Source organism: Stenella coeruleoalba, assembly GCF_951394435.1.
Source record: "Stenella coeruleoalba genome assembly, chromosome: 2".
NCBI classification, from domain to species: Eukaryota; Metazoa; Chordata; class Mammalia; order Artiodactyla; family Delphinidae; genus Stenella; species Stenella coeruleoalba.
Window position 1 is genome coordinate 161,092,752 of NC_137147.1, and position 27,224 is coordinate 161,119,975.

Below are 27,224 nucleotides of genomic sequence, written 5' to 3' on the forward strand. Positions count from 1 at the left end.
TACTGACGCCTGCATGCCTAGAGCCCATGCTCTACAACAAGAGAAGCCACTGCAATGAGAAGCCTGCACACCACAACGAAGTGTAGCCCCCACTCGCCACAACTAGAGAAAGCCCGCACGCAGCAAACAAAGACTCAACGCAGCCAAAAATAAATAAATTTTTAGAAAACTATATTGTTCATATAGATTTTTAAAAACCGTTATACATGAAGTCATGGGATTATCCATAGATAGTTTTCACTTATTTTTAATCAAGAACTTCATACTACTGCCCTCCATTACTAGTTCAGAAATCTAATTTTCCTTCAGAAAATACTTCTTTTTCTTTATAAAATCCATCCAGTGTGGAGATGAGGGGCCAAAATGTCCAAAGTCCTCCATTTTCTAATAGTCTTCAGGGCACTCTCTTTGGGCTGTTTTTAAATATCAAGTCCACTTTCAAAAGACAAAGATTCAATTTCCACTTGCAGCCAAGATGGAGTAACAGGGACTGGATTATCACTTGTACTAATCTATATAATCCTTTTATTTGTAGATCTGAATTATTGTACTGTTGTCTGTTTCTCTCATCAGATCTGTTACTATTTGCTTAATATATTCAGATGCTCTGATGTTGGGTTCATATATATTTATGGTTGTTATATATTCTTGACCCCTTATCATTGTATAATGACCATCTTTGTTTCTTATTACCACTTTTGAGGTGAAGTCTATTTTTACTGATATTAGTATAGGTGTCCCTGCTCTCTTTTGGTTTCCACTTGCATGGAGTATCTTTTGCCATCTCTTCACTTTGAGTCTATGTGTGTTTTTAGAGCTGAGGTGAATGTCTCATATGCTGCATATAGTTGGGTCTTTTTTGTTTTTTTAATCTATCCAGCCACTCAGTGCCTTTTCATTGGAGAAAACAACTTATTAATATTTATAGTAATTATTGATATGTAAGAACTTACTGATGACACCTTATTATTTCCTGGCTGTTTGTAGTTTTATTTTTTTCTTCCTTTCTTCCCTTTTTCTTTGTAAATTCATGATGTTCTATTGTGGTATGCTTTGATTCTCTTCTCTCTACCTCTTGTTTATCTTTTATAGACTTTGTGGTTCCCATGAGGTTTATATAAAACATCTTATAGATGTAGTGGTATAATTACCCTGCTAACAATTTAAATTTTATCACATACAAAATCTCTACCCTTTTACTCCCCACTTTCACATTTTTGATAACACCATTTACATGTTTTATTGTGTATCCAATTAACAAATCATTGAACTTATTGGTATTTTTAATACTTTTGCCCTTTAACCTTCATTTTAGAGTTAAATAGTAGGACATCACCATTTTACAGTATTAGCGTATTCTGAATCTGACTATATGCTTACTTTTACCAGTGTGTTATATATTTTTATATGTTTTGATGTAACTAATTAATATCCGTTTGTTTCAGCTTGAAAACTCCTTTTTGCAGTCTTTATAATGCAGGTTTAATGATGATGAATTCCCTCAGCTTTTCTTTGTTAGTGAAGGTCTTCATTTCACTCTTCAAATCTGAAGGTGAATTTTGCTGGGTAAATTAATCTTGATTGGCAGTTTCTTTCTTCTAACACTTCAAATATATCAACCCATTCTCTCTTGTACTGTAAGGTCTTTGCTGAGACATCTGGTGATAGCCTTATGGGGGTTCCATTTTATGAGAGAAAGTTTTCTTCTCTTGCTGCTTTTTAAATTCTCTCTTTGTATTTGGTTTTAGACAATTTTTATTTTTATGCGTCTTGGAGAAGAACATTTTGGGTTGAAATTTTGAAGTGACCTATTAGCTTGAATTTGGATGTCCAAATCTCTCCTCATGGCTGAAAAGTTCTCAGCCATTATTTGGTTAAATAAGCTTTTTACTCCTTTCTCCCTGTCTTCCCCTTTTGGGGCTCCAGTAATGTGTACACTATCTCCTTTGATGGTATTCCGTATCTATCGTAGGCTTTATTTATTCCTTCTCATTCTTTTGTTGTTGTTGTTCTAATTGTATAATCTTAATTGATCTGTCTTCAAGATTCTAGCTCACTGATTCTCACTTCTACTTGTTCAAGTTTCATGAGAACTCTCTATTGAATTCTTCAGTTCAGTCATTGTATTCTTCATTCCAAAATTTGTTTGGTTCTGTTTTTGTTGTTGTTGTTGTTGAGGTTTTCATTTTGTTCTTGTGTTGTTTTCTCCATATTGTTAAATTGTTTATCTGTGCTCTCTTTTAGCTCTCTAAGAGTCTGTAGAACAATTATTTTGAATTATTTCTTGTGAAATTTCTGTATCTCCTTTTCTTTGGAGCCAGTTACTGGAGGTCCACTATATTACTTTCATGACATTTTGTTTCCCTGATACTTTGTGATCCCTGTAGCCTTGTGTAGCTGTCTGTACATTTGAAGAAACAGTCACCTCTTAAAGACTTCATGGGCTGATTTAAGTAAGGGAAGCCTGTCACCTGCAGATGGAGGCACAATGGACTGTGCTATAACCGTGGATCTAGTGGCTCAGGGCACCAGGTGCAGGAGTGTGTGGCAGCACTGGGTCCAAGGGAGTATAATGTCTCTTTGGCTCAGCCACTAAGGTTCACAGTATCAACAATTGTGTGGTCCTTGGCAAGCACTACGGGGCTTCTGCAGTGGCTGCAATTGCTATTGGTCTCCTAAATGGTGCCTCAAGGACTAGTAACTAAGGACCAGGGCAGGCATCAGTGGTGGCTGGAGCCAGTGGTGTGCACACACTTGGTTGCAGGGCCCAGCTGCAAGTGCCTATGTAGTAGGGGAGGTCACTTGTAGACACACTCATAGTAATGGGGGGTCAGAATAGGTAACAGGGGCCAGGGCCAACTATGGGCTTAGTGGCATCTGCTAAAGACATGGGTGTCAGCATGCTTTCCCTTGGCTTCACACTTACCCTCCGGTATGCATACTGCAGTGGTGACCATTGACAGGGCTGGGGCTGGGGGACATGGATTTCCATAGCTCGAGGGGGTAGCTATAGCCAGGTACGGTGGTGTGAGCCAGTGACTGAAGGCAGGGCCTGATCTGGACCTGAAGCAGCTGCAGGGGCCCTCGGTGTGCTGTGCTCTCCTGTGGCTGCATTCTCTCCCATTTGCACGCACACTGCAAGGGAAGGTGGTGATGAGAGTTGGGCTGGGGCTTGCAGGTACAGAGCTGGAAGGCCTCGCTACAGGTAGGTGCTGTGGCACTGGCCAGTGTCAAGAAGGCAGGGCATGATCAGGGCTTGCAGTCAGCTGTGGGGACCTTAGATGTTGTTTTGCTCTCCTCTGGCCACACACTCTGGGTGTGCACAGTGTAGTGAGGGCCAGTGACTGGTCAGGCCAGGGGCTATGTATAGGTGGGCACCAGTCAGGGACAGAAGGCCCCTTGCGTGTCATACTCCCATGAGGGGGATAACACATTATATGCACTATCTAAAAGAATATAATGTCTTGTATTATTGATCCTGAAAATACTTTGTTCCAGCTTCAGTTGATGATGAGTGCTCTGATATTCTAAGAAAGCCTGTTTATTTTTTGTTTATGCCCTTTTGATTTAAACTCAGATTATGTCAGAAAAACTTGAATGGGCGTCACCACCCCGTAATCCTCTAACTAACCTTTGCTCTTTCCTCAAGCTTTGGAGGAAGCTGAAAAAGTGTCCCGTCAAGCTACTGGGCACTCTGTCATTTAGACGCTTACATCCATATTAAAACTGACATGTAGAAATGGCTTTCACTGTCAGTACTTTCTTGCCCTTTTCTCCCCCTCACTTTCCCCATCTCAGTTCCTTCCATGCAGTCTGAATCATCTCATTTATAATTAGGAGGTGAAAAGGGCAAATAAAAAAACAACTTAGGATTTTAACACATCATTGGCATTGGATATAAGTGCCAGTGATGTACCAAAATAACTGAATGCACAGTTTCCAAATTGGTGCATGGATGTTCAGTACTTGCTGCCCATTCCTGTTTGCATTTCAGCCTTCAACATAATGACACCCCATGATAGGATCTGAAATACCAAAGGTTTTGCTTGCATAGTCGTTATTGGAATTCTGAAAATCTATGTATGTTCTCATGCATATTTAAATTTTTCAAATATGGTATTATGTGTTATATTCTAAAAGATAGGACATAATAAATATTATAGAAGAGTATGATGAATTATTAACAAATATTTTGTGACAAAACTTGTTAACTATGTTGTAACTATTTATTGAATCATGCACACCCAATTTGAAAGAAAGTCACACAAAAATTTGTTGGTTGGTTTTATCCAAAGTGAAAAGATTGACAAAATGTAGTTCATGAGAACATGCTAATTATATTTAGAAAAAAAATCAGTATCATTATATTCTACTGCTTTGGTTGTTCCAAATTCAGAATATTTATCATGAGCTCAGATTCACCCCCATCAGAATATGCATAAGATGGGAAAAGAGAGGAAGACCTACAGGACTAGAAAGACTTCTCCCCAAACCAATACTTATAACTTTTTTGACTGCCCTGGAAATTTTATAACCCAGCTAAGGGTGTTATAATTAGATTTGGAATGGGTGAAAGGTATGCTTTCCTTTTTTTTTTTTTTTTTTTTTATGCTTTCCTTTTGAAGGAGGAAGAAAGGTGATTGTGAATACAGATACATACATTGGCCAACAGTTTTAGAAAAAGGATGGGTGGGTCTGGAAACCAATGAGGGATTATGCCACCAGGCACGTGTTATCATTTTTAACTGCATATTTAAAAATGGGAAATAAACTCCAGATAAATTTGTGGACCCACTGGATACATCAAGAAACAGAGTCAGGCCAGAAGCCTCTTTACCACCAACGCTCAAAAGTCCCCACCTTGACTGATAGACTTCCTGGGTTTAGTGCAGCTCGGAGTCAGGGTCCAGTAACCCCAAGTATTCCTACTTCCCTTTCTGAAATGCACAGTTATCCAAGCTAAGGGCCCCCCGTCCCTTTGAGGAAGGAAAGGAGGAGGATTTTACACTTGTGTACACACTTGTGACAGGGTAGCAGGGTGCTGCCCCAAGAGGACCTGCCATCATCCCCTCCTACAGAGGTTGTCTGCAGAGCTTTCCACGGAGGTTGCTGCTTCCCTCACCAAATATTCCTCCGTGATTTTGTGAAACGTGTCCTCTGAACACCCCCCAGGAGATGGGTGAGCAAGTCACACATTAGACATCTACTCCATCATTCCATTTCCCTAAATCATTAGATTTATTCCTCTACATTATAAGAAGGACATTGCACACTTCAGCTTGATTTAATGTAAACCAATATGATATCCAGGTTTTAGTCAACTGTGTAAGCAAATTGTGAGGGTCTTTCCCAGTTTCTCAAGCTAACATATGGAATCCAGAATGCCTGGTAAGTGCACCCATGTTGATACATTTGGCCATTCCAATATTATTTTCTTCCACCCCGGGCAATTACACTTAGATTCCATTTCTGCACATGTATATATTAATTTCTGCTGATATAAACTTACCACATTTTGCAGTTTTTTAAGTGTGTGAATTGGCTCCTTCCAGGTCAGACTTGGTAATCATTTCCCTTGATGAGGTTGGATTTGACTCCAGCATGGTTCTGCAGGCCATGAGGGATAGCGAGGGTAGATCATTTGGAAATAAGCTTTCCCCTGCAATGTAAGGTCATTACGCTGTCCTCTTGCTGGGAGAAGCTCCTTCCTCAGAAAGGGGAGGGGGAGCAGGATCTGCTGTTGGGGAGGCTTACAGGGATTTATAAGGTCAGGGTACCCAGATTCATCTGAATTGCCTTCATTCCAGTTCTCAGGGCTCCATCCTTTTCTTATCAGCCCCTAATATGCACATAAGAAATTTGATAAGGATGAGAAATCAACTTGAATCATAACTTGGAGCTAAAAGAGATTAATTTATGATAATCATAGAATTCCCTTCCCCCGATTCTCTTAACTCTGCCTGGAGGTGTTCATTTTCATTCTACCATTTCCCCAATGCAATAAAAAGTAGTTAGCATAGTCCAGGGTACCAGTGGCAGAATTCCCATCATAACAGTCTTTTGAAACAGTCCCTTGCTTTCCAAAGTCTTCTGTTTAATAGGCATATTATTTCCAGCAACATTTGGGGCTGTGCCTTAAAAAAAAAAGTCCCCATTGTGGACATTGTATGTTTTGGGGATAATTAAAGTAATGAAGTACCCTGCAAGGTGGGCCGCAACCTGGGCTTGCAGGGACGTGCAGGGCAGCACGGGCCACTGAGAGAGGCTGGGCCCAAGTGGAAGCCGGGAGGGGCCAGGCGGGCGAGGTGGGCAGTGTGGGGCCCTGCCTAGCCCTCCCCCCCGGACACCGCATGTTGCCCTGGGCCCCCCGGCAGCGCGGCCTGGGTGAAGAGCAGGCGCCCGAGGAACAAGGCCCCTCGGCGGTCAGCGACCCCGGCCAGGCCAGGGACTCTGGAGAGGAATCCCTGGGGGAGCCAAGAACATCCCCACCGGACAATCCTCAGCCCTGATACCGAAGGCCTTCCTGGATCCAGAAAGAGCAGCTGCTGCCTCCGTCGCCCCCAGGCCTCGCTGCCAAGCGGTCCCCGGGAACCCCAGTTCCCCCCTATCCCCAGATGACCCTGCTACCGCCCTGGGACCCCAACTATGAGGCTTAAGCGGGACCTCGTCTGGTGCGGGGGCCCAGCTGTGGGTCAGGCACCTCCTTCTCAGGCCAGACCTTGTGCCGTCCCTCATTCTGGCCTCTGTACGAGGCAGCAGCGTGAGGCAGAGGCCTTAGGCCCATCTAGCAGGACATCAGAGTGGAGAGCAGGTGCCCCCGGATGCAGGGTTCCCAGTGATATGCTATGAAGATGTCTTTCTTTCTGACCCTCTGCTGCCCTGTGGGCAGCGTGTTCCCCTGTACCTGTCTCAGGGCCCTCAGCAGGTGATGGGCTCTCTGAAGCTGCTGCTCCCAACCCCAATTATGTCCCCCTGGGTCCTCCCCACTCCATCCTCTGGCTGCTCCACCGCCTGGCTCAGAGGGCCTGAGCTGATCGCCCTCACTGGCCTCCTGCAGATGAGCCAGGGGGAGCCAAGACCCAGCTCCCCGGGGGCTCCCATGCCCCCTGCTGACCCTCCAGATGCTGCCTCTGACCGCCCAGGTACCAGTGGTGGCCAGAGCTGTTCTCACTGCATGGACCGATCTCTCCCATGGGCCCCAGGCAAGCAAGGTCCATAGCCCCTCCAGGGGCAGAGTGGGCTCCTACTTCGCCAGGCAGGTTCTGTTGACAATGAAACAGTGCTGGTCTGTAAAGTAATGAAGTAAATGCTAGTGTTCTCTACTCAGAAGTTACCCATCTCAGTATGTTGGGTTTCAAAAGCAATTTTTATTTTGGACACTTGGCCTAAACTTCCGAGTTTTGCCCCCAAACAATAGGACATCAGCTCTGAAGAGGCTCAATCTAAATTCTTTGACTAATGTGAATATCAGAGAAAGCGCAATATAGCATATAAATCAGTTTCTTATATACTGATTATAATTCATTCATTAAAAATATGCTGTTATTTTAAGAACAAAATCACAAGTACATCACTGGAAAAAGGGTGTTTAGGCCAATGCAACTTGTGCCCTTGTGACCATCCTCTGGGATCATCAGAGACTTCCTTACAATGTTCCCTGAGGCTCTGAGCTTTCTGGCTGTGCCCTTTGTCTTAATCCATCAGGTTCTTTCTATGTATGGCCAATATAAGGTTTCAATAGATTATAAACAGTGCATATAAACAGTGCATTTTACTGGAAAGAAGACATTAATTTTCATCCTTGGCATTTCTAATTATCTCTGGAGTTATTCTCCATTCACATTTGACAAGGGATGTTTAAGACTGCTTTTCTGCTTCTAGTAGCAATCTCCTATATCCCATCTCTGTTTTCTTTCCAATCCTTAGGGAGGAAAAAATGTTAATGTATTTCTTGTTTCTTCCTGAAAAATTGAAAAATGTAGGATTGTGTTTGTAGACTCAACTTCCTTATGGTGGTCTGTTGCAAGCAACAGAGAGTTCCCTTGCAAACAGTACTAAGGAGTTCATTATTTGTGACTTATGATCCTCACCAATGCCACTTTTACATAGATTACTGAAGAAAATATAATATGTGGTCTACTATTTACAAATAGTTTTATTCTGTCAACCAGGTTTCCGAACAAAAGTCAGAACCAGTCTTCTCCCTTAAATATATAAAAATAACATACACAAAATAATGGAATTGCTTTATTAAAAATGGAAAATATCATGTAAAACTTTGAGGTAGGATTATATGAAGAAAAATGTAGAACAGATTTGCTGTATATAAGTATTACTACTCAAGTATTCTCTAGAATTATAAAGGAACAGTTTTTACTATCTCATGATATAAGATATGATGGTCCAGGCAATACTTATCTAACCTAGTCTTAGAGTTGAAATCTCATCTTGGATAAATTCGTCAATACCGAGTCCTTACAAATAAGATGTTGCAAATAAAAAAATAAACCAAAAATAAAAATCCCCACTAGTTAATTTTTCACTATCACCTGCTAGACCCTCTTTATCTTTTAAAATATCTGTGGTTTAAATGAGTCTGGAATTTTAATTTTTTACAACATATTTTCTGGGTTTAATTAACATTCAGTAAAGTCTTTAATGTTTAAGAGTGGTTTGATTATGGGAAATATGTTATCGCCTTCCAAATCCAGGAACATAAAACTGTCTTTAAGTAAAATTTGAATACTTTAAAAATTGCAACCCAAAGTGTGTGTTTTTATGAGCTGTAATTTAAGAGCCTCAGCGGCTTTGTCTTGAACAGATGCGTGAGAACAATCTGAGAGAGTACATCTAACAGTGAGACAGCAAATGATGAAATTTTGTATGTATTTATAGTACTTATATTGTTCACTAGCTCTTTATATAACTACCTTTTCACTTTGGGACTTTTTTCATGGCGTATGTTGTGATCTATCTGTTTGCTTTTCTTTTCTTTGGGGACAATGGGTTATTTAGTATCTCTTTTAAAAATCTGTTTAGGGGTGTGCATTTTAACAGCCTTGTCTAGTTGCATTATTTGCTTGATTTCCTCCCTGTAACATCTCTCCCTTATGCAGCAAACAAAGAAAATAATTTGGGGCTTGGGTATAAGAGAGAGAATCTTGTGCTACAGACGGGTATAGGACAAAGCAGGAGAAGTTAAATGGCTTTTGCCAGAAATTCTTGCTTGTTTTCTTTTCTTTTTGGATTTATCATAAAATTAATAATATTAAGCATTTCTAGTACAAACTATAGTTTACTGAAAGCCTTTACTTTGGAGACACAATTGTTAGTGCTTCATATACATATACATACAGACATTATTGTATTCAGTCCTCACAGTGATGTACAAGGAGATGCTGTTGTTCTGTTTTTCACAGATGAAGAAACTGAGGTGCAGAGAGGATGAGCAGTTTTTTCATAATCACATGGTCAGAATATGAAAGAACTAAGAAAGTAGCCCAATTCTATATGACTGAAAACCCTGTGCAATTAATGACTCTCGGAGCACGTAAGCAGTAGATATAAAAATTGGTCCATATTTTGCAAGGGCTGGAGGTAGAGATGGAAACAATAGTGACAGTAGTAACAGGAGTAATGACAATAATAATAACACTGCACAATTTGCCATTTGGGACCAGCAAAGGGCCATGAGTCCATCTAGGGACTTCACATAAAGTGTATTTATCTTCCTTATGACCCTAAGGAATGGTGTTATTATTCCCATTTTAAGATCACAAAATTAAAGTCAGGAAAGTTAGGAATCTCACTCAAAGTTACATAGCTAGTACATTACAGATGCAGGAGTCCAGCTGAGAACTGGATTCTAAATATATTCCATACTTAATCTTCTGCCCCATTGTAAGCTGCATTTCTTCTTTACTTGTGATTTCATCTAAGAAAATCTTCCTGTTGGGATAGTGCTATGTTTTTTCCCCCTAATCCGAGTATAATGTGACACGTACTGCACAATGATTGGAGATATCATTATATTTACAGACCTATTCATCAATTTGTTTCTGTTAAATAAAAAACTTTCTGAAAATAGTGGAGAAGGGCTGGATGCAGGTGTGGAAATCTTCCATGTAAGCCAAAAATCTTTTAACAAATGATAATATTCTCATGGGACAAGGATAAAAAATAGGCCATTACGTCACCAAAATTCTGAGACTTCTCATAATACTAACGGAAAATAGAACCAAAGAAATGTAAAGTTATTACTAAGGGCCCCATATGAAGGCAGGAAGGATTTAATGATATTTAATAATAGTCACATGCAGGCCAAATTATTTGGTAGCAACCTTGGAATACTGGAGCTACCAATGCGCAGGATCTGAATCAAGAAGAAACAGACCATTTTTTCAAAGATTTCTTAGAGATCTAAAGGAAAGAATCTTTGGCTTGCAAAGTTCAATGTTTGGAATAAAATTTATCAGGTTGCATCTGTGAACCTTTCCATTTTGGGTCAAAGAAAAAAGTATGTCTCTGTGTGTGTGTGTGTGCACGCACATACTATATTAGTCTGCTTGGGCTGCCACAACAAAATACCACTGACTAGGTGGCTTAAACAACAGAAATTTATTTCCCACAGTCCTGGAGGCTTGGAAGTCCAAGATCAAGGTGCCATGAGGTATGTTTTGTTCCAAGGCCTTCTCTTGGCTCGCCTTAGGTGGCCGCCCTCTTCCTGTGGGCTCAGATGGCCTCTTCGTAGGAACAGGAAAGAAATCTCTCTAGTATCTCATCTTATAGATGCAGTAATCCCATCAAGAGGGTCTCACCCTTATGACCTCATCTAACCCTATTACCTCCCAAAGACCCCATCTCCAAATGCCATCATACTAAGGGTTAGGTCTTGAACACAGGCATTTGGGGGTGGGGGGAGACACAAGCATTCAGTCCATAACACTCTGCCCCTGGCCTTCCAAAATTTGTATGCTTCTCATACACAAAATACATTCATTCTATCCCAACAAACAGCCCCAAAAGTCTTAGCTCATTCTAGTATCCATCTAAAGTCAAAGTCTCATCTAGATATCATCTAAAATCAGATACGGGGGAGACATGAGGTGCAATTCATCCTGAGGTTAAATTTCTCTCCGGCTGTGAACTTGTGAAAGCAAACAAGTTATGTGCTTCCAAAATACAAGGGGCCATCATAGGGTAGACATTCCCATTCCAAAACAGAGAAATAAGAAAGAAGGGAGAGGTGAGGGGTCCCAAGCATGTCCAAAATGCAGGAAGGCAAATTCCACTAGGTCTTAGGGCTGGAGAATAATCCTCTTTGCTTTCCAGGTCCAGTGGGGCAGCAGCATCACCCCCAGGGCTCGGCTCATGTGTTTCTGTGTACACACCTGAAATCAAGGTGGCAGCAGCAGACTTGGCCCTCCCCGCTGGCCCCGGGCCTGTGAACTCTGTGCTTCTGGTGGGAGTGGTAACCCACATGATTTCTCAATCACCTTTGGGATCCTTCTTCCCTTCTTGAGGGAGAGCTGACATTCACAGCTGAATAGCCCTACAATCCCACCTTGTAAACTCCACAAAGTCTGACTGCCCTCCTTTATCCTGTCCCATCTTCTTCCCCACTTTAGTTCAAACTGGCAGTGTCTCTGCTGGTATAACCCCATCTCTATTCTTGGCTTATTAAATTCATGAGTCACACCATGATCTCTTTATCAAATCATTTTCTTTCTTTTTTTTTTTTTTTGAGGTACGCGGGCCTCTCACTGTAGTGGCCTCTCCCGTTGTGGAGCACAGGCTCCGGACGCGCAGGCTCAGCGGCCATGGCTCACGGGCCTAGCCGCTCCACGGCATGTGAGATCTTCCCGGACTAGGGCACGAACCCGTGTCCCCTGCATCGGCAGGTGGACTCTCAACCACTGCGCCACCAGGGAAGCCCTATCAAATCATTTTCAACCACACCCTTAGTATTCTCTTTAGAACCAGCTTTCTCATTTTTTTTTTTTTTTTTGCAATATGGAGAAGCTGAAAATTTTGATATCTTCAAGTTCTGGTTCCTTTTTGCTTAACAATTCCTTCTTCAATTCATCTCTCTCCTTTCACATTTTACTGTAAGTGATCAGGAGGAACGAAGCCATACTTGCAATACTTTGCATACAAATCTTAGCTAAATATCTAATTTCATCACTCACAAGTGCTACCTTCCATAAAAGATTAGAACACAGTTTGGTCAAGTTCTTTGCCACCTTATAACAAGGATCATTTTTCCTCCATGTTCCAATAACATGGTTCTCGCTTGCATCTGAGTCCTCGCCCTTAACATCCATATTCCTAGTATGCAACTCAAAATTCTCCCAGCCTCTGTTCATTATTCAATTCCACATGTTTTGGTATTCATTACAGCAGCACGCCACTTCTCAGCACCAAAATCTGTCTTAACTCAGGCTGCTTTAAAGAATACCATAGATTGAGTGGCTTAAACACAGAAATTTATGTCTCACATCTCTGAAGTCTGGAAGTCCAAGCATAGTTGAGGTCTAATGAGAGCTCTCTTCCTGGCTGGTAGAGAGCAACCTTCTCACTCTGATCTATATATACAATCTATATACATGGTGGGAAGAGAGGTGTGAGCAAGCTCTCTGGTTTCTCTTTTCATAGGAGCACTAATCCCATCTTGAGTGTCCCTCCCTTTTGACCTTATCTAAATCTAATCACCTTCCAAAGGCCTTATCTCCAAATACCACCACATCGGAGGTTAGGGCTTCAACAGATGCATTTCGGGGAGACAGCAGCATTCAGTCCATAATATACAAACATACATACATATATATTTACATGCGTTGATAGATTATACATATTCTAGTTACATATTCTGCTAACTATAGATGCAGAAATAGCATTAGTAGAATCAAGTATAAAAATAGAAGTGATGACATCTCCTTTCAGTCTTTACTTATATATAGCACATAAGCTGTTCTTGAAACAGCTGGCAGAAGTGTTACTTTTTCTTCTTAGTGTGAAACTTAGTTAGACTTAGCATGGTGAAATCAGTCATTTGTTCCTAATCAGCATTACAGATAGGCTGACAGCAAAAGCACCCAAAATTGAGGCTCCTGCATCTCTTTACAGGAGACTGAGCAAAACCCCACAGCATTATCTTAAACTTTAAATTTGACATCCACTGGCCACTGTAGAAACAAACCTCTCCATTTTTTTTTTAAGGGTATTAGATAGTAATTCTATTTTCAGCATGTTTCTGTGGAAGTAAATTATGGATATGTAAAAATGTATATCTCTCTATGTATATCCATTCTAGTAGTATTTACATTAGTAAAACAGTTGAGGTGTCAAATGGTAGGGAATGTTTAAATAAACCACAACGCAGCAACATATCAAATGCTATGGAGTCATTAAAGTGATAATTTTATTTAAACAAATGAGAGACTAGAAATTAAAAAAAGTCAAAAGATGAGATTAGAAAAAATGGTAAAGTGAACCCTAGTACCTAATTTCTCTTCCCACCAAAATCTCTGTGAAATGTCAGGTAATAAATTATGTTTAAGAAAATAAAGTCATAGGCACAGTGGAAAACAAGGAAAGACCTTGGTGGAAGACAATTTCTGAGGAATTCCTAAGAACTAGAAATGGAGTGATATCAGAATCACAGAGAAGCAAGAGTGAAGAAAATAAAAATCCAAACTCATGCAGGAAGAGGAAGAGCTTAGGAGAAGTTTCAGGGAAGCTCAAAGCTCGAAGTTACCTGGAGCAGAAGCAGGAGGGACCATGTTGAAACTTAAGGGGAATTGTAGTCTGACAATAAGCCATCGATTTATTCAGCCTCCACCCATTTAGACTGAGCAGGGGGCAATGAGTCCACAGAGGACCAGGCACTGGCTGTGACTCAGGTGCAGAGCTAAAGCAGTGCCCAGGTCACTGCAGACTCCAAGGAGGGAGAAGGAGCTGCACGTCCAAGGCAGGCTTTCTATCAGGCTTATCAGATGCAATCTCTTGAAGTCAGAACCAACCTCAGCTAAACTTGGTGAGGTGGATCTCACAGACAAATACAACATGGTAACCAAGAGTCAGAAAACAAATACCATTAAAGAGGGGTAACAAAATGACACCCAAGAAAATCATGCTTTTACTGCAAACTGAATACCCCACAGTAAGTTTACCTGATATCCTTCTGAGATTTGTGTGAAATGTGGAAATTTATACATGTTTACAAAATAAAAATCTCAGTTGAATTGAATTGTTGAAAAGAAACAGTAATAAAACCAATCAATGAACTAGAATATCACATAATTTTCCTAGAATGTAGCCCATTTCCTAGAAACATAAAATATAAGAGAAAAATAAATGATATACAGAATATATCCAAAAATTTCACCAACCATTCAGAAACAAAATATTTTGAAAAACTAAAGGTATATGTAGTTATAACTACATTTATACATATAAAAATATAACAGAAAAGCTGGAAATATGACTGAAAAAATAGAATCTATAGAAGATTATGAAACTACTTTAAAAGCAGAAATGAAACTCTGAGGAATAAAAAAATAAAATGTAAAATCTCAGTGGCTGGATTAAATTCCTGATAAACATATATGACAAAAGAATTAGTAAGCTGAAGGATATAACCCAAAAGGAGTATGGCTAAAAAAAAAAAATCTAGGAAAACAAAGAGATGGAAAAGTAAGAAAAAAAGGTTAAAACACAAAAAGTCAGAATTTAAAAAATAATATATAATCAGTGTGCCAAAGAAAATTTAAAAGAGAAGGGGGACAAAGCAATTTCTAAAATATAGTAGCTAAGAATTTGCCTAGAATTGATGAAATTCACCAATCTTGAAATCATAGAATCCAAACAAAATCCAGGCAGGAAGGATTTGCTTTATTGTGATATTTGCTTTATTGAGGTGCTGTGGAACCAAACCCGCAATATCTCCAAGGTCTGCCTATATCTTTCTATTATGAGAGTGAAACAAATTTCGACAAAGACTGAGAGGTATTTACTATCAACAGACCTTCAGCTTCAGTAAAGGGAATCATACAGGAAACACCTTAGGCACAAAGAAAATGATTTCAGGTGGAAAGTCTAAAGTAAAAAAGAATGTTGAACAAAGATGTTGAAAAATGTTTAGAGAATTCAAAATAAACATTGACTATATCAAACAGTAAATCTTTGAAAGAAAAAAATTTAAAAAGACAGGAGATGACTAAAATACCAGATCACAATATTATGTAAATTACAAGGGGGGTCGATTGGAGCTACAGCTTTCTAAAGTCCTTGAACTAGGTGAGAGGGGAGTAAAGATACCTATATAATTTAGACTATGCTAAAAATTTGTAGAAAATCATAGCCTCCAACTTCCAGATACATAAAGGAAGGGAAATCAAAGAAGAAAATTGACATAGTCAGTAAGAGAACAAGAAAGAAAAGGTGAGAAGGAAAAGAAAAATAAAGGGACAAGTAAATAGAAAACCATAGAAAAGAAAAAATACTCAGAACACAAGAAAGGAAGAACGAAAAAGGGGCGGGAAATCAGGACAAGTAGGAACTATTTAATACAATGGTAGAAATAAATCAGAAGTCAAATAAATGCAAATGGACTTAATGCTCTAGGGAAAAGACAAAGAATCTCTGAAAAGATTAAAAAATAGCTAATTGATATTTCCAAATATACATTGCAGGATTTGGCTTGCCAGTAATTACTTGGGATTTTTTTATCTGTGTTCATGAATGATATTACTGGAATGTCATTTTCTTTCTTCATACATACCTTATTTTGCTAAGTTAACTAGCTACATAAAATGAGTTGAAGTCGTGGTCTCCCCCCTTTTTCCCCTACTCTTGGGAATTTACACAATATTGGAATTATCTCTCCCTTCAGTATTTGGTAGAAGATGTCTAAAAAGCCATATGGACCTATACTGTTTTCATTGATTTTTTTGTTTTTTTTTGAAGGGTAAATTATTATCTACGGGTTGACTATCTTTAATCATGAGACATCTCTTCAGGTTTTCTGTGTCTTCAGTATGCTTTGGTAAATTATATTTTCTAGGAAATGGCAATTTTTGTTTATTTTCAAATTTGTCATAAGGATTTTTAAAAAAATTTTCTCTTGCAATATTTAAAACTGCTGTCATCAATACTAGCTATAATTAATCCTCCTTTACATTTCTAATATACTTTATCTGTGTTGTTATTTGATCCTTGGTCTGTCATGCCAAAGATTTACCTACTTTATTAGTCTGTAAAAATTAGCTTTCATGTTGATCCTTTCTATTATATCTTTATTTTCAACGTAATTAACTTTTGCTTGTGTCTTCATAATTTCATCTCCTCCGCTTTTATTGGCTTTACTTTATTCTTTTAATGAGAGGGTAAAGAAAAATAGTAAGGATAAGGAAACATAATCTAGTCCTAGCTTTGCATTCAGAAATTTCACTAGTTGTTTGGAAAGTTATGTAAATCTGGACCTTGGTATTCTCATTGTTTAGGAGATGTTGCCATTCCTTCCTCCTATGTCATCAAGTTCAGACAAGAAAAGACAAAAATTATCTGTATTAATAGTTGCCAGTTTGAAACACTAAGTTTGGAAAGCTGATTAGACTGTATATAAATTTGAAAATCAGTGTAACCTCACTTCTAGAAATGATCAATCTCAAAGTGACTTGACTGTACTTTAATATTCTTTAAAACTGAAAATAAAATGCCCTTTTACTACTAATCTCAAAATTAATCGTTTTATGAAGCATATATTCAAGAATTTGTGTTACTTGTCTCATACTAAGATACTATAGGGTTAACTTCACAAAGGAGTTATATAAAGTTATGTAAAGGGAATAGTTTATTTCCATTCCATAAAAGAAAATTCAATGTTGGGTTGATAAGCAAAGTTCCTGGCATGATGTTTTTCTACATTCCTTGAAAGACATTTTATTAAAACAACATACAAATTAAATTCTTAAATTAACATTGATACCCCTTCCTTAAGGGAAGTATATTTAAAATTAAATTTGTATGTGATTACCTCAAACATAGCCTTATTAACAGCCACCTAGATGTTTGTGGGTTTTCATGCATTAAATTTTTGTTACAGATTATTCACGGTTTGTTAATTGGTGTGATACTTGATGAATATTGATGGTGCATATTGTGGAAATAATTTCCATATGAAAGGGGGTAAAAGAATTTCCTGCTCAAGCAAAACTCTGAAAATAAAAGAATTCTGAAAGGCTGAATTTAGAATATAAGTTGACCCTCTTATTTATTTAACAGTTCAGAATTCTCTATAACCCGGCATCCCAGAAGTATGTATGCCAGATTATAGCTGAATACTTTAATGACATACAAAACAAATGAGGAAATTGATTTATTGGGGCCCTGTTTAAATGTCTAATGTGGAGGTTAAATGTTTGCTTTATTTAAATGAGATGTTCAGGCTTTAGAACAATCTACTAGATTTCACTTATACTTCTAAAATGCCATGTTCTAAGGGTGTTTATATTTCTCATTTTACAGCAGAAATGTAGATTCAGTTAATACATTTGTATAGGGAAGACATTGATCAACTCACAGGATCTTCTTTAGCCAGCATATGTCTGTTATGGTACCTGGTGGTCACCAGCCAGCCACTTAAGGCAGGAAGATTATTCTTGACCACTTCCATCATGAAAGAGGAAGTTGTTTACTCTCACTGGAATAGTCACTTACTCTAGAAATGGATTTGCCTTACCTGCTGGAAATGCTTCTGCCAAAATCACTATCTATGCATTTACAGAATACCTTAATCATTGTCATAATACTCCTTGCTTCTGACAAGGCAACTCTATTTGCTGCCTAACAAATCACTTCAACACTTGGTAGTTTCACAGAAGTAATTATTTTTTAACAAAAGTATCTTTCATGATTGTGTGACTGACTGCTCAGGTGGGTAATTCTTCCATTCCATGTGATGTCAGTTGGTACTCCAGTAATGGTCTCTATAAGGCTGGAATATCTAAGCTGTCACTTAGGTAGTGGATGTTTTGAAGGCTGGCGTCCGCTAGGATGGCTGGGTGTCTCTCTCTTTCCATGGAGTTGCAGAGTCTTGATTCTTTATGTGGCCCTTCCGTATGCTCTCTCCATAAAGTCTAACTTCTTAGATGGCAACTCAGGACTCAAAAAACCACAAAAAAGTAAAAGTAACCAGGTTTTAAGGTTTAGATCCAGAGCTACCTCAGATTGTTCAAAGTATTTATATGCTAGCACAGTTTCAATTCTGCCTCTAAAAGGGAGGAAGGAGAAGAAAAATATGGCATATTTAATCCGTCACAGAGAGGAAGTCACTCAGGGTAGAGCTAAGAGTATTTACCTAGATTCTAAGGAGGAACATTGTGTTTGCAAGCTGGAGTGCAGGAGGTGAGGAAAAGAGTAGCATGAGATGAGGCTGACCCAGAAAAACCCATGGTCTTACAGGATTCATTGAGTCCATGGAACTTTGTTATAAATGATATGGAAGGAGGCTATTCAAGGATTTTAGACAGAGAGGTTAAATGAATAGATTTTCACTTTTAACAGGTCACGCTGGCTAGAATGGAAAATGGTTTGGCAGGGAGCAGGACTGGAGGTAGAAAGACCATTCAGTAAACTTCTGAGATAATATGGGAGAGGAAGGTTGGTGGTTTCTTAGAATAGGTCAGAAAAGTGGAAATGGAGAAAGCCATGCTGCTTCAAAAGATATTTAAGCAATATACTCAACAGGACTTTACTATTGATTAAATGTGAATATACCAGTCTCTGGCTTGAATCACTACGTAGGTGATGATTGGATTACCAAACAGGGAACCTGCAGAAGTAGGTTTGGAGAGGAATGATCATTAGTTCTGTTTTGGCTTTTTTGAGTTTAAGTTCCTGTGAGCTATGTAGATGAAAATGTTAAGCAGTCAGTAAGCTACTTCAGTGTAGAACCCAAAAGAAAGATCTGGGGGTATAGAGTTGGTAAAATCCTGAATCATGATGGTGATTAGATCAATGGTTGTGGGTGAGGCTACTTCCTATTGGGAGAATGTAGCAGAAGAAGAAAAGAGAGTTTACATCCTATGCCAAATGGCCTAGAATTATTAAAAGAGATGCTTTACTGTAGTAGTAATCAACACATCACAACTTAGAACAATGAGCTATCATTTTAAACCAATTATCCTAGTAAAAATATAAATGATAAATAATGGTGAAGATGTTGTAGAACCACAAGCATAGCTGACGGGAGTTTAGAATGATGTGGCCATTCTAGAAAACCATCAGGTGTATGCATACGCTACAGTTTAGCAATCCCTCTCCTAAGTAGGCACCAGAGAAAATCAAAAACATGTACAAACAGGACTACTCTTAGTGGTATAGGGGCCTCATACAAATATTTTTGGCAGAACCCTGGTCTGTATATATAATTTGAGGAGAAAAATATATTTTAAAAATTGAGGAACCCATGTGAGGTATAGTGGTTAATTGATTATTTAGAATAATGGGTAGAGAAGAGGTGTTGAAATATTTGTTTATTGTATTATTAGTGCATGTGAATACTCTTCATGGTGTCCAAGTACCATCTCTTCTTGGTCAGATCCAACAGTAATCTCTTCATGTTCTTTATTGTCCAACATGCTGTTTCTGGCCAATTTCTTATCTCCTACCACAGAGCAAGGGATAACATAGTTGTTACTCACAATTCCATGGCTATTTGGAACTTTAACAAAAAATACCTTCTTGTCTCTGCAGTTATACAATTTTAATTATTTAATGCTGGATACATAATTACTCATGACAGTACATCATTCATTCTGCTCTCCATGAATACTGAATTCCAAAGACTATCTCAAACATTATTATTCTACTTCATTGATAATGACTGCAAATGCAAGTCTTACCCAGATTATGCAGGACAGTATGAATGATAATTTGTTCTCTTTTCATGTTAAATTTCACTTTTGGGATTTTATACCGGTACCATTTTCTCAAGGAATGTTCAGCCTTCATCTGTCACTGCTTAAGACCAGAGAGCATGATGCCATCAAATTAGTTGCAGGCAAGAGAAGATGTAGATAGGAAGGGCTTGTTAGAATTGTGAACCAAGAGTTTAGATTTCCAAAGCTCTTGGAGGAGATGGGTCCAGCCAACCATGGAGGACTGGCTTCCATGCAGAGCCTGTGGAGGAAGTAGAGTGACCCATCTGGATGCCAGAAGTGGGGGAGGGGAGAGCTGGGTATGGCAGAGAAGATAAAGGATGGGCACCATCACCTCTGTCACCTTAGAGAATCTTCAAAAATTAGTGTGTCAACACCATTCTGGCAACCCAGTCTCATGGAACCTGGGCCACAGGATTTGGGTAGACCTATCAACATGAGTAATGGAGCTCCATAGGGCAACTGCTCAACCCCACATGCTCACTGTCCAGGCTCAGGGCACCACCCAAACGGCACTGCCAGTCTGGCCTGTCCCAGGCACCATAGAGGTACTTAGAACCCTTCAAGAAAGGCTCTCCAAAGCACAGCACTGCCTAAAGCCTGGCACCCAGGATAGAAGTCCCTGTGCCTAAGTCTAGGGTCATTATTATGTGTGAGGATGTTCACTTCAGTCGTGGCCTTAGAGGGTTACAGGTAAAATAAGGAGATTCCATAAATGTGGTATATGCCAACAATGAAATAGAAAGTGGTCCAAATAGTAACAGATGTCCATTCAGTAGCCTGGTGTATCAGACACCTCTGGGGGATTCCTCCCTATTTTGTAGGTCTCAGCAAGAAGAACTCCAGGTCACTGCCATGGCAACCACTTTTGCACTTCAAAGAGATTTGCCCGGATGCAACCTGATGGTTCCTGACCTTGATCCATACAACAGAGCACTGTCCTTCCTTGGGGCTTCTCTGAAGCTGTGGTATGGGGTGCCTGCAGGAATACTCCAAGGTCAACTGAAAAGTATAGAGAAAGTAGTGCCTGTGAGACCCCAGTTGGCCAGTGAAGGACAAAAGCAAGTGGATAAACACATGCTTCCTACTTTGATCCCCTGGGCAGAAAATTGTGAGATGCATTTCATACAATTTCTAAGAAGGTTCTAAGGGATCACGGGCACATCATAGGGTCAGCGGAGGCGACCATATAACAGGTTTATGTATTGGACTTTCTTCATTCACTCTTTACATCCCTGACATCAGCACTCTGGGATCATTCTCAAATAAACCATCTGCACAGAACATTTTCTCTCAGGTTCTCCTTCAGGAGAACCCAGGCTAAGACACATGGACAATTTTTTTTAAAAACACGATGTTGGGCTTCCCGGGTGGCGCAGTGGTTGAGAATCTGCCTGCCAGTGCAGGGGACACGGGTTCGAGCCCTGGTCTGGGAAGATACCACATGCCACCGAGCAACTAGGCCCGTGAGCCACAACTACTGAGCCTGCGCGTCTGGAGCCTGTGCTCCGCAACAAGAGAGGCCGTGATAGTGAGAGGCCTGCACACTGCGATGACGAGTGGCTCCCGCTTGCCACAACTAGAGAAAGCCCTCGCACAGAAACGAAGACCCAACACAGCCAAAATAAATAAATAAATAAATAAACAAATGTGGGGTTTAAAAAACAAACAAAAAAAATGATGTTGACTGAAAAGAGTAAGAAAAAAAGAGTGAGATACATAGCACTATTCTGCTTCTGTAAACTAAAAGTGCATCCATATATACCCCCCAAAACCCCATATTTTGAAGGAGATTCATATAGATAGATAAACATATATAGATACTTATATATACATGTTTAAAACATTTATATGTTATATATTTATATAACATGTTTTATATGGTTACAGTATATGTTTATATATACATATATATGATACATGTCAAACATTAGAATGATACTTTTAAGGAGGGGAATGAAAGGAATTGGAAAAAAAGGAGAGGGGAGTAAAATCAAACAGAAAACAGACTCACAATGATACCATATTAAGACTTGAAAAATTATTTACTCAACTCAGTGCCCCTGAGATCCAATTTTTTGTGGAAACAGAAAAAAGCAGAAAGATAGAAAAAGATGGACACGTCTCAAACAAAGGAAAATATTTTATGCCAAGAAATATTCTTTAGCTTCTTAATGATTGTGAGGAAGAAAATACACTGAATGAAAATGGAAGTGATGTAAGCCTTTTTGGATGCCATTTCTAGACACTCTTCTCAGTCATCCTTCTCCCTTTACAGAAGTACCGATTCTCATGCTGAAGTATCTTGCTATTCTTTGGTTTACACCCTGGCCTTAGCACAAAATTGTTAAAAATGTAGAATGGGTATATTGCTGCCCGCCAAAATCCAAACCATCCACTTCATCTCATTTTTTTAATTTCATCTGCTTATGTATTGTTTGCACTTGACTTGCTGAAAATATTGCTTACTGAGGTTAGGGGATAGGACAAGGAAAAGAGACTTTCTGCCCTAAAATTAGCCATGCCACTTTGCTTCCTCACACGTAAGCATTCTGAATTCTCACCCAGCCTCTCTGGGTATTTCAAGAATGACTATAATTATTTTGCCAGCATTTTTCAAATTTGCATTTGTTCTGCTTTTTTCTTAATGTGTGAAATGTTATCAAAAAAAAGAAATCTTTATGACAAATGTGGCCTCTGTTTCCTGCTGCACTGGTGAGATGCCAGTTTCCAGGTGCTCTTTGGTTGAATTTCCTTGCTGAGAAGGGCATGTCTGGTGGTTGATTTGGCACAGATTCTATTTCCAAGAAAATAAAAGAAACTCTGATCGAGAAAGATAATAGGACGTCCTGTTCCCACATCTACTCAGTGAGAGACAACATAGAGGGAATATGTGTAATTTACAACAGCTGGATTGTCCTCTTGTAATTTATCCTTGCCCCAACAAATTAAAGCCTTTTTCTAGGGGAGGAGGAGGCTTCCCTCAGTCACAAGTGTGAACAGCATGAGCAGGTGAGCTGAGAGATGGAAAATCCAAACCTCGGCATGACTGTTTTCCCAAGACAACCTGCCCCAGGGCATAGGGCTGCTGTCAAGCCTGCAGATGCTTTCTTAGGGTGATCCCTGGCTCCAGTCACTCATGTTTCTTGTCCCTAAAAATTTCATCTCATAGCTAAAAATGTGTAAGTTTTGAAAAATTCCCTCAGCCCATTTAAAATTAGAGTTTCCCTGCTAAAAGGGAGGTGACATACAATTTTGATAAGCTCACTTGAAGTATCTCAGGCTTGTCTCATAATTTCCCCTCACCACCACCCCGGGAGCACTAGACAATTTACAGAGACAACTAGGAATGACAGAAAGAACAATAGTTTGTAGGAGAAGGTGCTGCCATAAATCTCATCTTTGCTGCTTATGAACTGTATGAATATAGAAAAAATTTTTAAATCCTATGAGACTCACCACGGCTATAAAAGTGAAGGTCATAATATCTATGACCCTTAACATATAGCAGATTACCAGGCACATAGTAGGTACTTGACTGTTATTTCTTTCTTCTTTCCTACTGTTCTCCCCGCCCTAATACCTAGGAGTTGAAGCCTTCATTCCTATTGACTGAAAGCTTATCTAAAATATTCATATTCAGTTCTTTATCTCTTCTCTCCCTCTTAATCTTTTTAAATAAATTCTTTACTCATTCCTTTTATGGGTGGGGAGGGCATGGTATATTTCAATACTAAAAGAGAATGAGTACTCAAGGTTAAGAATTTTTTAATAGCCTATGTCTTTTAAAAATCATAGATACTATGCAGAGGGTAGTGTAATAATTACAAAAGTTATTTTACAATACACAAGTTGAAGAATGTAATATTCCTTTTCTTTTTCTTTTTGTTTTGTTTTCCCCTCTACCAAATTTAATCTGCTTGGAGACTCCACTCTCCCAGCTAAGAAAAAAATGCAATCTCTGTCATTATCAAGTTGCCTGCATTCCTTCCTTTTTATGAAACAAGAATTCTGGGCTTATATGGCCAGGGCAGAGCCAGGTTCTGCATCTACAGTGTTCCCCATCCCCACTGTTACTACACAAGGCACCTGCTCCAATTGTCTGCCAGACTCGGGCTCTGAGTAAGCCCCACCCCTCAGGCTGTACTGCAGAAACTCACGGCTCTTGGAGCCTCTGTGCTTCATCCATGTCTAAGTCTTGCCATCTCCTGGGGGCGCTTATAGTCCCTGCTATGCCAGGACTGACAAAATCGTGCCATGCAGGGGATGTTCTCCAAATTCTCTCTTCCTAAGGTTGGCCCACATCTGCATCTTACAATTTAGACTTTTCCCCCAAAACAGAAGTCTGGATGGAGACTGCCTTTTGAGTAACTCCCAGTCTGTTTTGGGCCAACCAGCAACAAGTTGGTATTAATTCTTTGAAGGCAAAGTTCGCATCACTCAAAAAACAAAACATAGCTACATTTTGGGGGTGGAAGAGAGAAATTACCTCCCATCTCCAGCCTTTCCTACTGACCTTTTAAGCAAGGAGATAATGCAAAAATTATCTCCCAATGTTAGCTGACCCTTTCCTGAGCACGTCTTTAGGGTGTTGCTTTACTGGCAGAAAAATAGACCTTAATACATTATCTCTAATCATCTTATCAAACTCCTTGGTAGTATTTTTTTCTCAATATTTTAAAGTTGAGGAAATTGAAGTTCAGAGACTTTTAGTGATTTACCAGAGTTCAAAAAGCTGGTATATGATGGAGAAAACATTTAAACATAGGATTGCCTAATTTTAAAAATTGTAGTCTTTCTACTGCATCATGCTATATTCCAATTAGGGAATCATGACATCCATCATCCTTTTAATGTAACATTTAATGAACACGTATCAGTAGCAGAAAGTTATTACCTCAGGTGAGAGCCTTTTACATTACTTTTGAATGAAACTCAGTCAGAAGCTTGGAAATATACCCTCACTAGTTTTAGCAGACTTCACTTGAAGTGTGACCATATATATTAGAGGGAAGTGTAATCAAAAGGAAAAAAAAAAACTAAATAACAAATAATTAATTTGTTCTAAAATAGTTTTTCAACATCTCCTAAGGAGTCGTTAGATTATTCATGAATAGAGAATCTATCAGACCAGATCACACGTGTATGCCATTGCCTTTTTTTTTTAACACCTTTATTGGAGTATAATTGCTTTACAATGGTGTGTTAGTTTCTGCTGTATAACAAAGTGAATCAGCTATATGTATACATATATCCAAGTATCCCCTCCCTGTTGAGTCTCCCTCCCACCCTCCCTATCCCACCCCTCTAGTGGGACACAAAAGCACCGAGCTAATCTCCCTGTGCTATGCAGCTGCTTCCCACTAGCTATCTGTTTTACATTTGGTAGTGTATATATGTCCATGCCACTCTCTCACTTTGTCCCAGCTTACCCTTCCCCCACCGTGTCCTCAAGTCCGTTCTCTATGTCTGCGTCATTATTTCGATCCTGCCCCTATGTTCTTCAGAACCATTTTTTTTTTCTTTTTTTAGATTCCATGTATATGTGTTAGTATACGGTATTTGTTTTTCTCTTTCGGACTTACTTCACTCTGTATGATAGTCTCTAGGTCCATCCACCTCACTACAAATAACTCAATTTCATTTCTTTTTATGGCTGAGTAATATTGCATTGTATATATGTGCCACATCTTCTTTATGCATTCATCTGTTGATGGAAACATAGGTTGCTGCCATGTCCTCGCTATTGTGAATAGAGCTGCAGTGGACATTGTGGTACATGACGTTCTTTGAATTATGGTTTTCACAGGGTATATGCCCAGTAGTGGGATTGCTGGGTCCTATGGTAGTTCTATTTTTAGTTTTTTAAGGAACCTCCATACTGTTCTCCATAGTGGCTGTATCAATTTACATTCCCACCAACAGTGCAAGAGGGTTCCCTTTTCTCAACACCCTCTACAGCATTTATTGTTTGTAGACTTTTTGGTGACGGCCATTCTAACCTGTGTGAGGTGATACCTCATTGTAGTTTTGACTTGCATTTCTCTAATGATGAGTGATGTTGAACGTCCTTTCATGTGCTTGTTGGGAATCTGTATATCTTCTTTGGAGAAATGTCTATTTAGGTCTTTGGCCCATTTTTGGATTGGGTTGTTTGCTTTCTGATATTGAGCTGCATGAGCTGCTTGTATATTTTGGAGATTAATCCTTTGTCAGTTGCTTCATTGCAAATATTTTCTCCCATTCTAAGGGTTGTCTTTTCATCTTGTTTATGGTTTCCTTTGCTGTGCAAAAGCTTTTAAGTTTCATTAGGTACCATTTGTTTATTTTTGTTTTTATTTCCATTTCTCTAGCAGGTGGGTTAAAAAGGATCTTGCTGTGATTTATGTCATAGAGTGTTCTGCCTATGTTTTCCTCTAAGAGTTTTAGAGTGTCTGGCCTTACATTTAGGTCTTTAATCCATTTTGAGTTTATTTTTGTGTAAGGCATTAGGGAGTGTCCTACTTTCATTCTTTTACATGTAGCTGTCCAGTTTTCCCAGCACCACTATTGAAGAGGCTGTCTTTTCTCCATTGTATATTCTTGCCTCCTTTAAAAAGATAAGGTGACCGTATATGTGTGGGTTATTCTCTGGACTTTCTATCATGTTCCAATGGCCTATATTTCTGTTTTTGTGCCAGTGCCATACTGTCTTGATTACTGTAGCTTTGTAGTATAGTCTGAAGTCAGGGAGCCTGATTCCTCCAGCTCCGTTTTTCTTTCTCAAGATTGCTTTGGCTATTCGGTGTCTTTTGTGTTTCCATACAAACAGTGCAATTTTTTGTTCTATTTCTGTGGAAAATGCCATTGGTTGTTTGATGGGGATTGCAATGAATCTGTAGATTGCTTTGGGTAGTATAGTCATTTTCATGATGTTGATTATTCCAATCCAAGAACATGGTATATCTCTCTATCTGTTTGTATCATCTTTAATTTGGATCATCTTTAATTTCTTTCATCAGTGTCTTACACTTTTCTGCATACAGGTCTTTTGTCTTCTTAGGTAGGTTTATTCCTAGGTATTATTCTTTTTGTTGCAGTGGTAAATGGGAGTGTTTGCTTAATTTCTCTTTCAAATTGTGCATCATTAGTGTATAGGAATGCAATAGAATTCTGTGCATTAATTTTGTCTCCTGCTACTTTACCAAATTCATTGATTAGCTCTAGTAGTTTTCTGGTAGAGTCTTTAGGATTCTCTATGTATAGTATCATGTCATCTGCAAACAGTGACAGTTTTACTTCTTC

At 39.1% G+C, this 27,224-nt stretch overlaps 1 protein-coding gene and 1 pseudogene across 9 annotated transcripts in view; both read left to right on the top strand.

Annotated features, from left to right (window-relative positions):
* The window catches only part of CELF2 (CUGBP Elav-like family member 2), a 1,226,917-nt gene that overhangs the window by 242,967 nt on the left and 956,726 nt on the right, over positions 1-27,224 (top strand). The window lies entirely within an intron of this gene.
* On the top strand, positions 5,937-7,219 carry LOC307182392 (histone deacetylase complex subunit SAP25-like; annotated as a pseudogene). The gene has a single exon. The product of its transcript is annotated as a histone deacetylase complex subunit SAP25-like (transcript).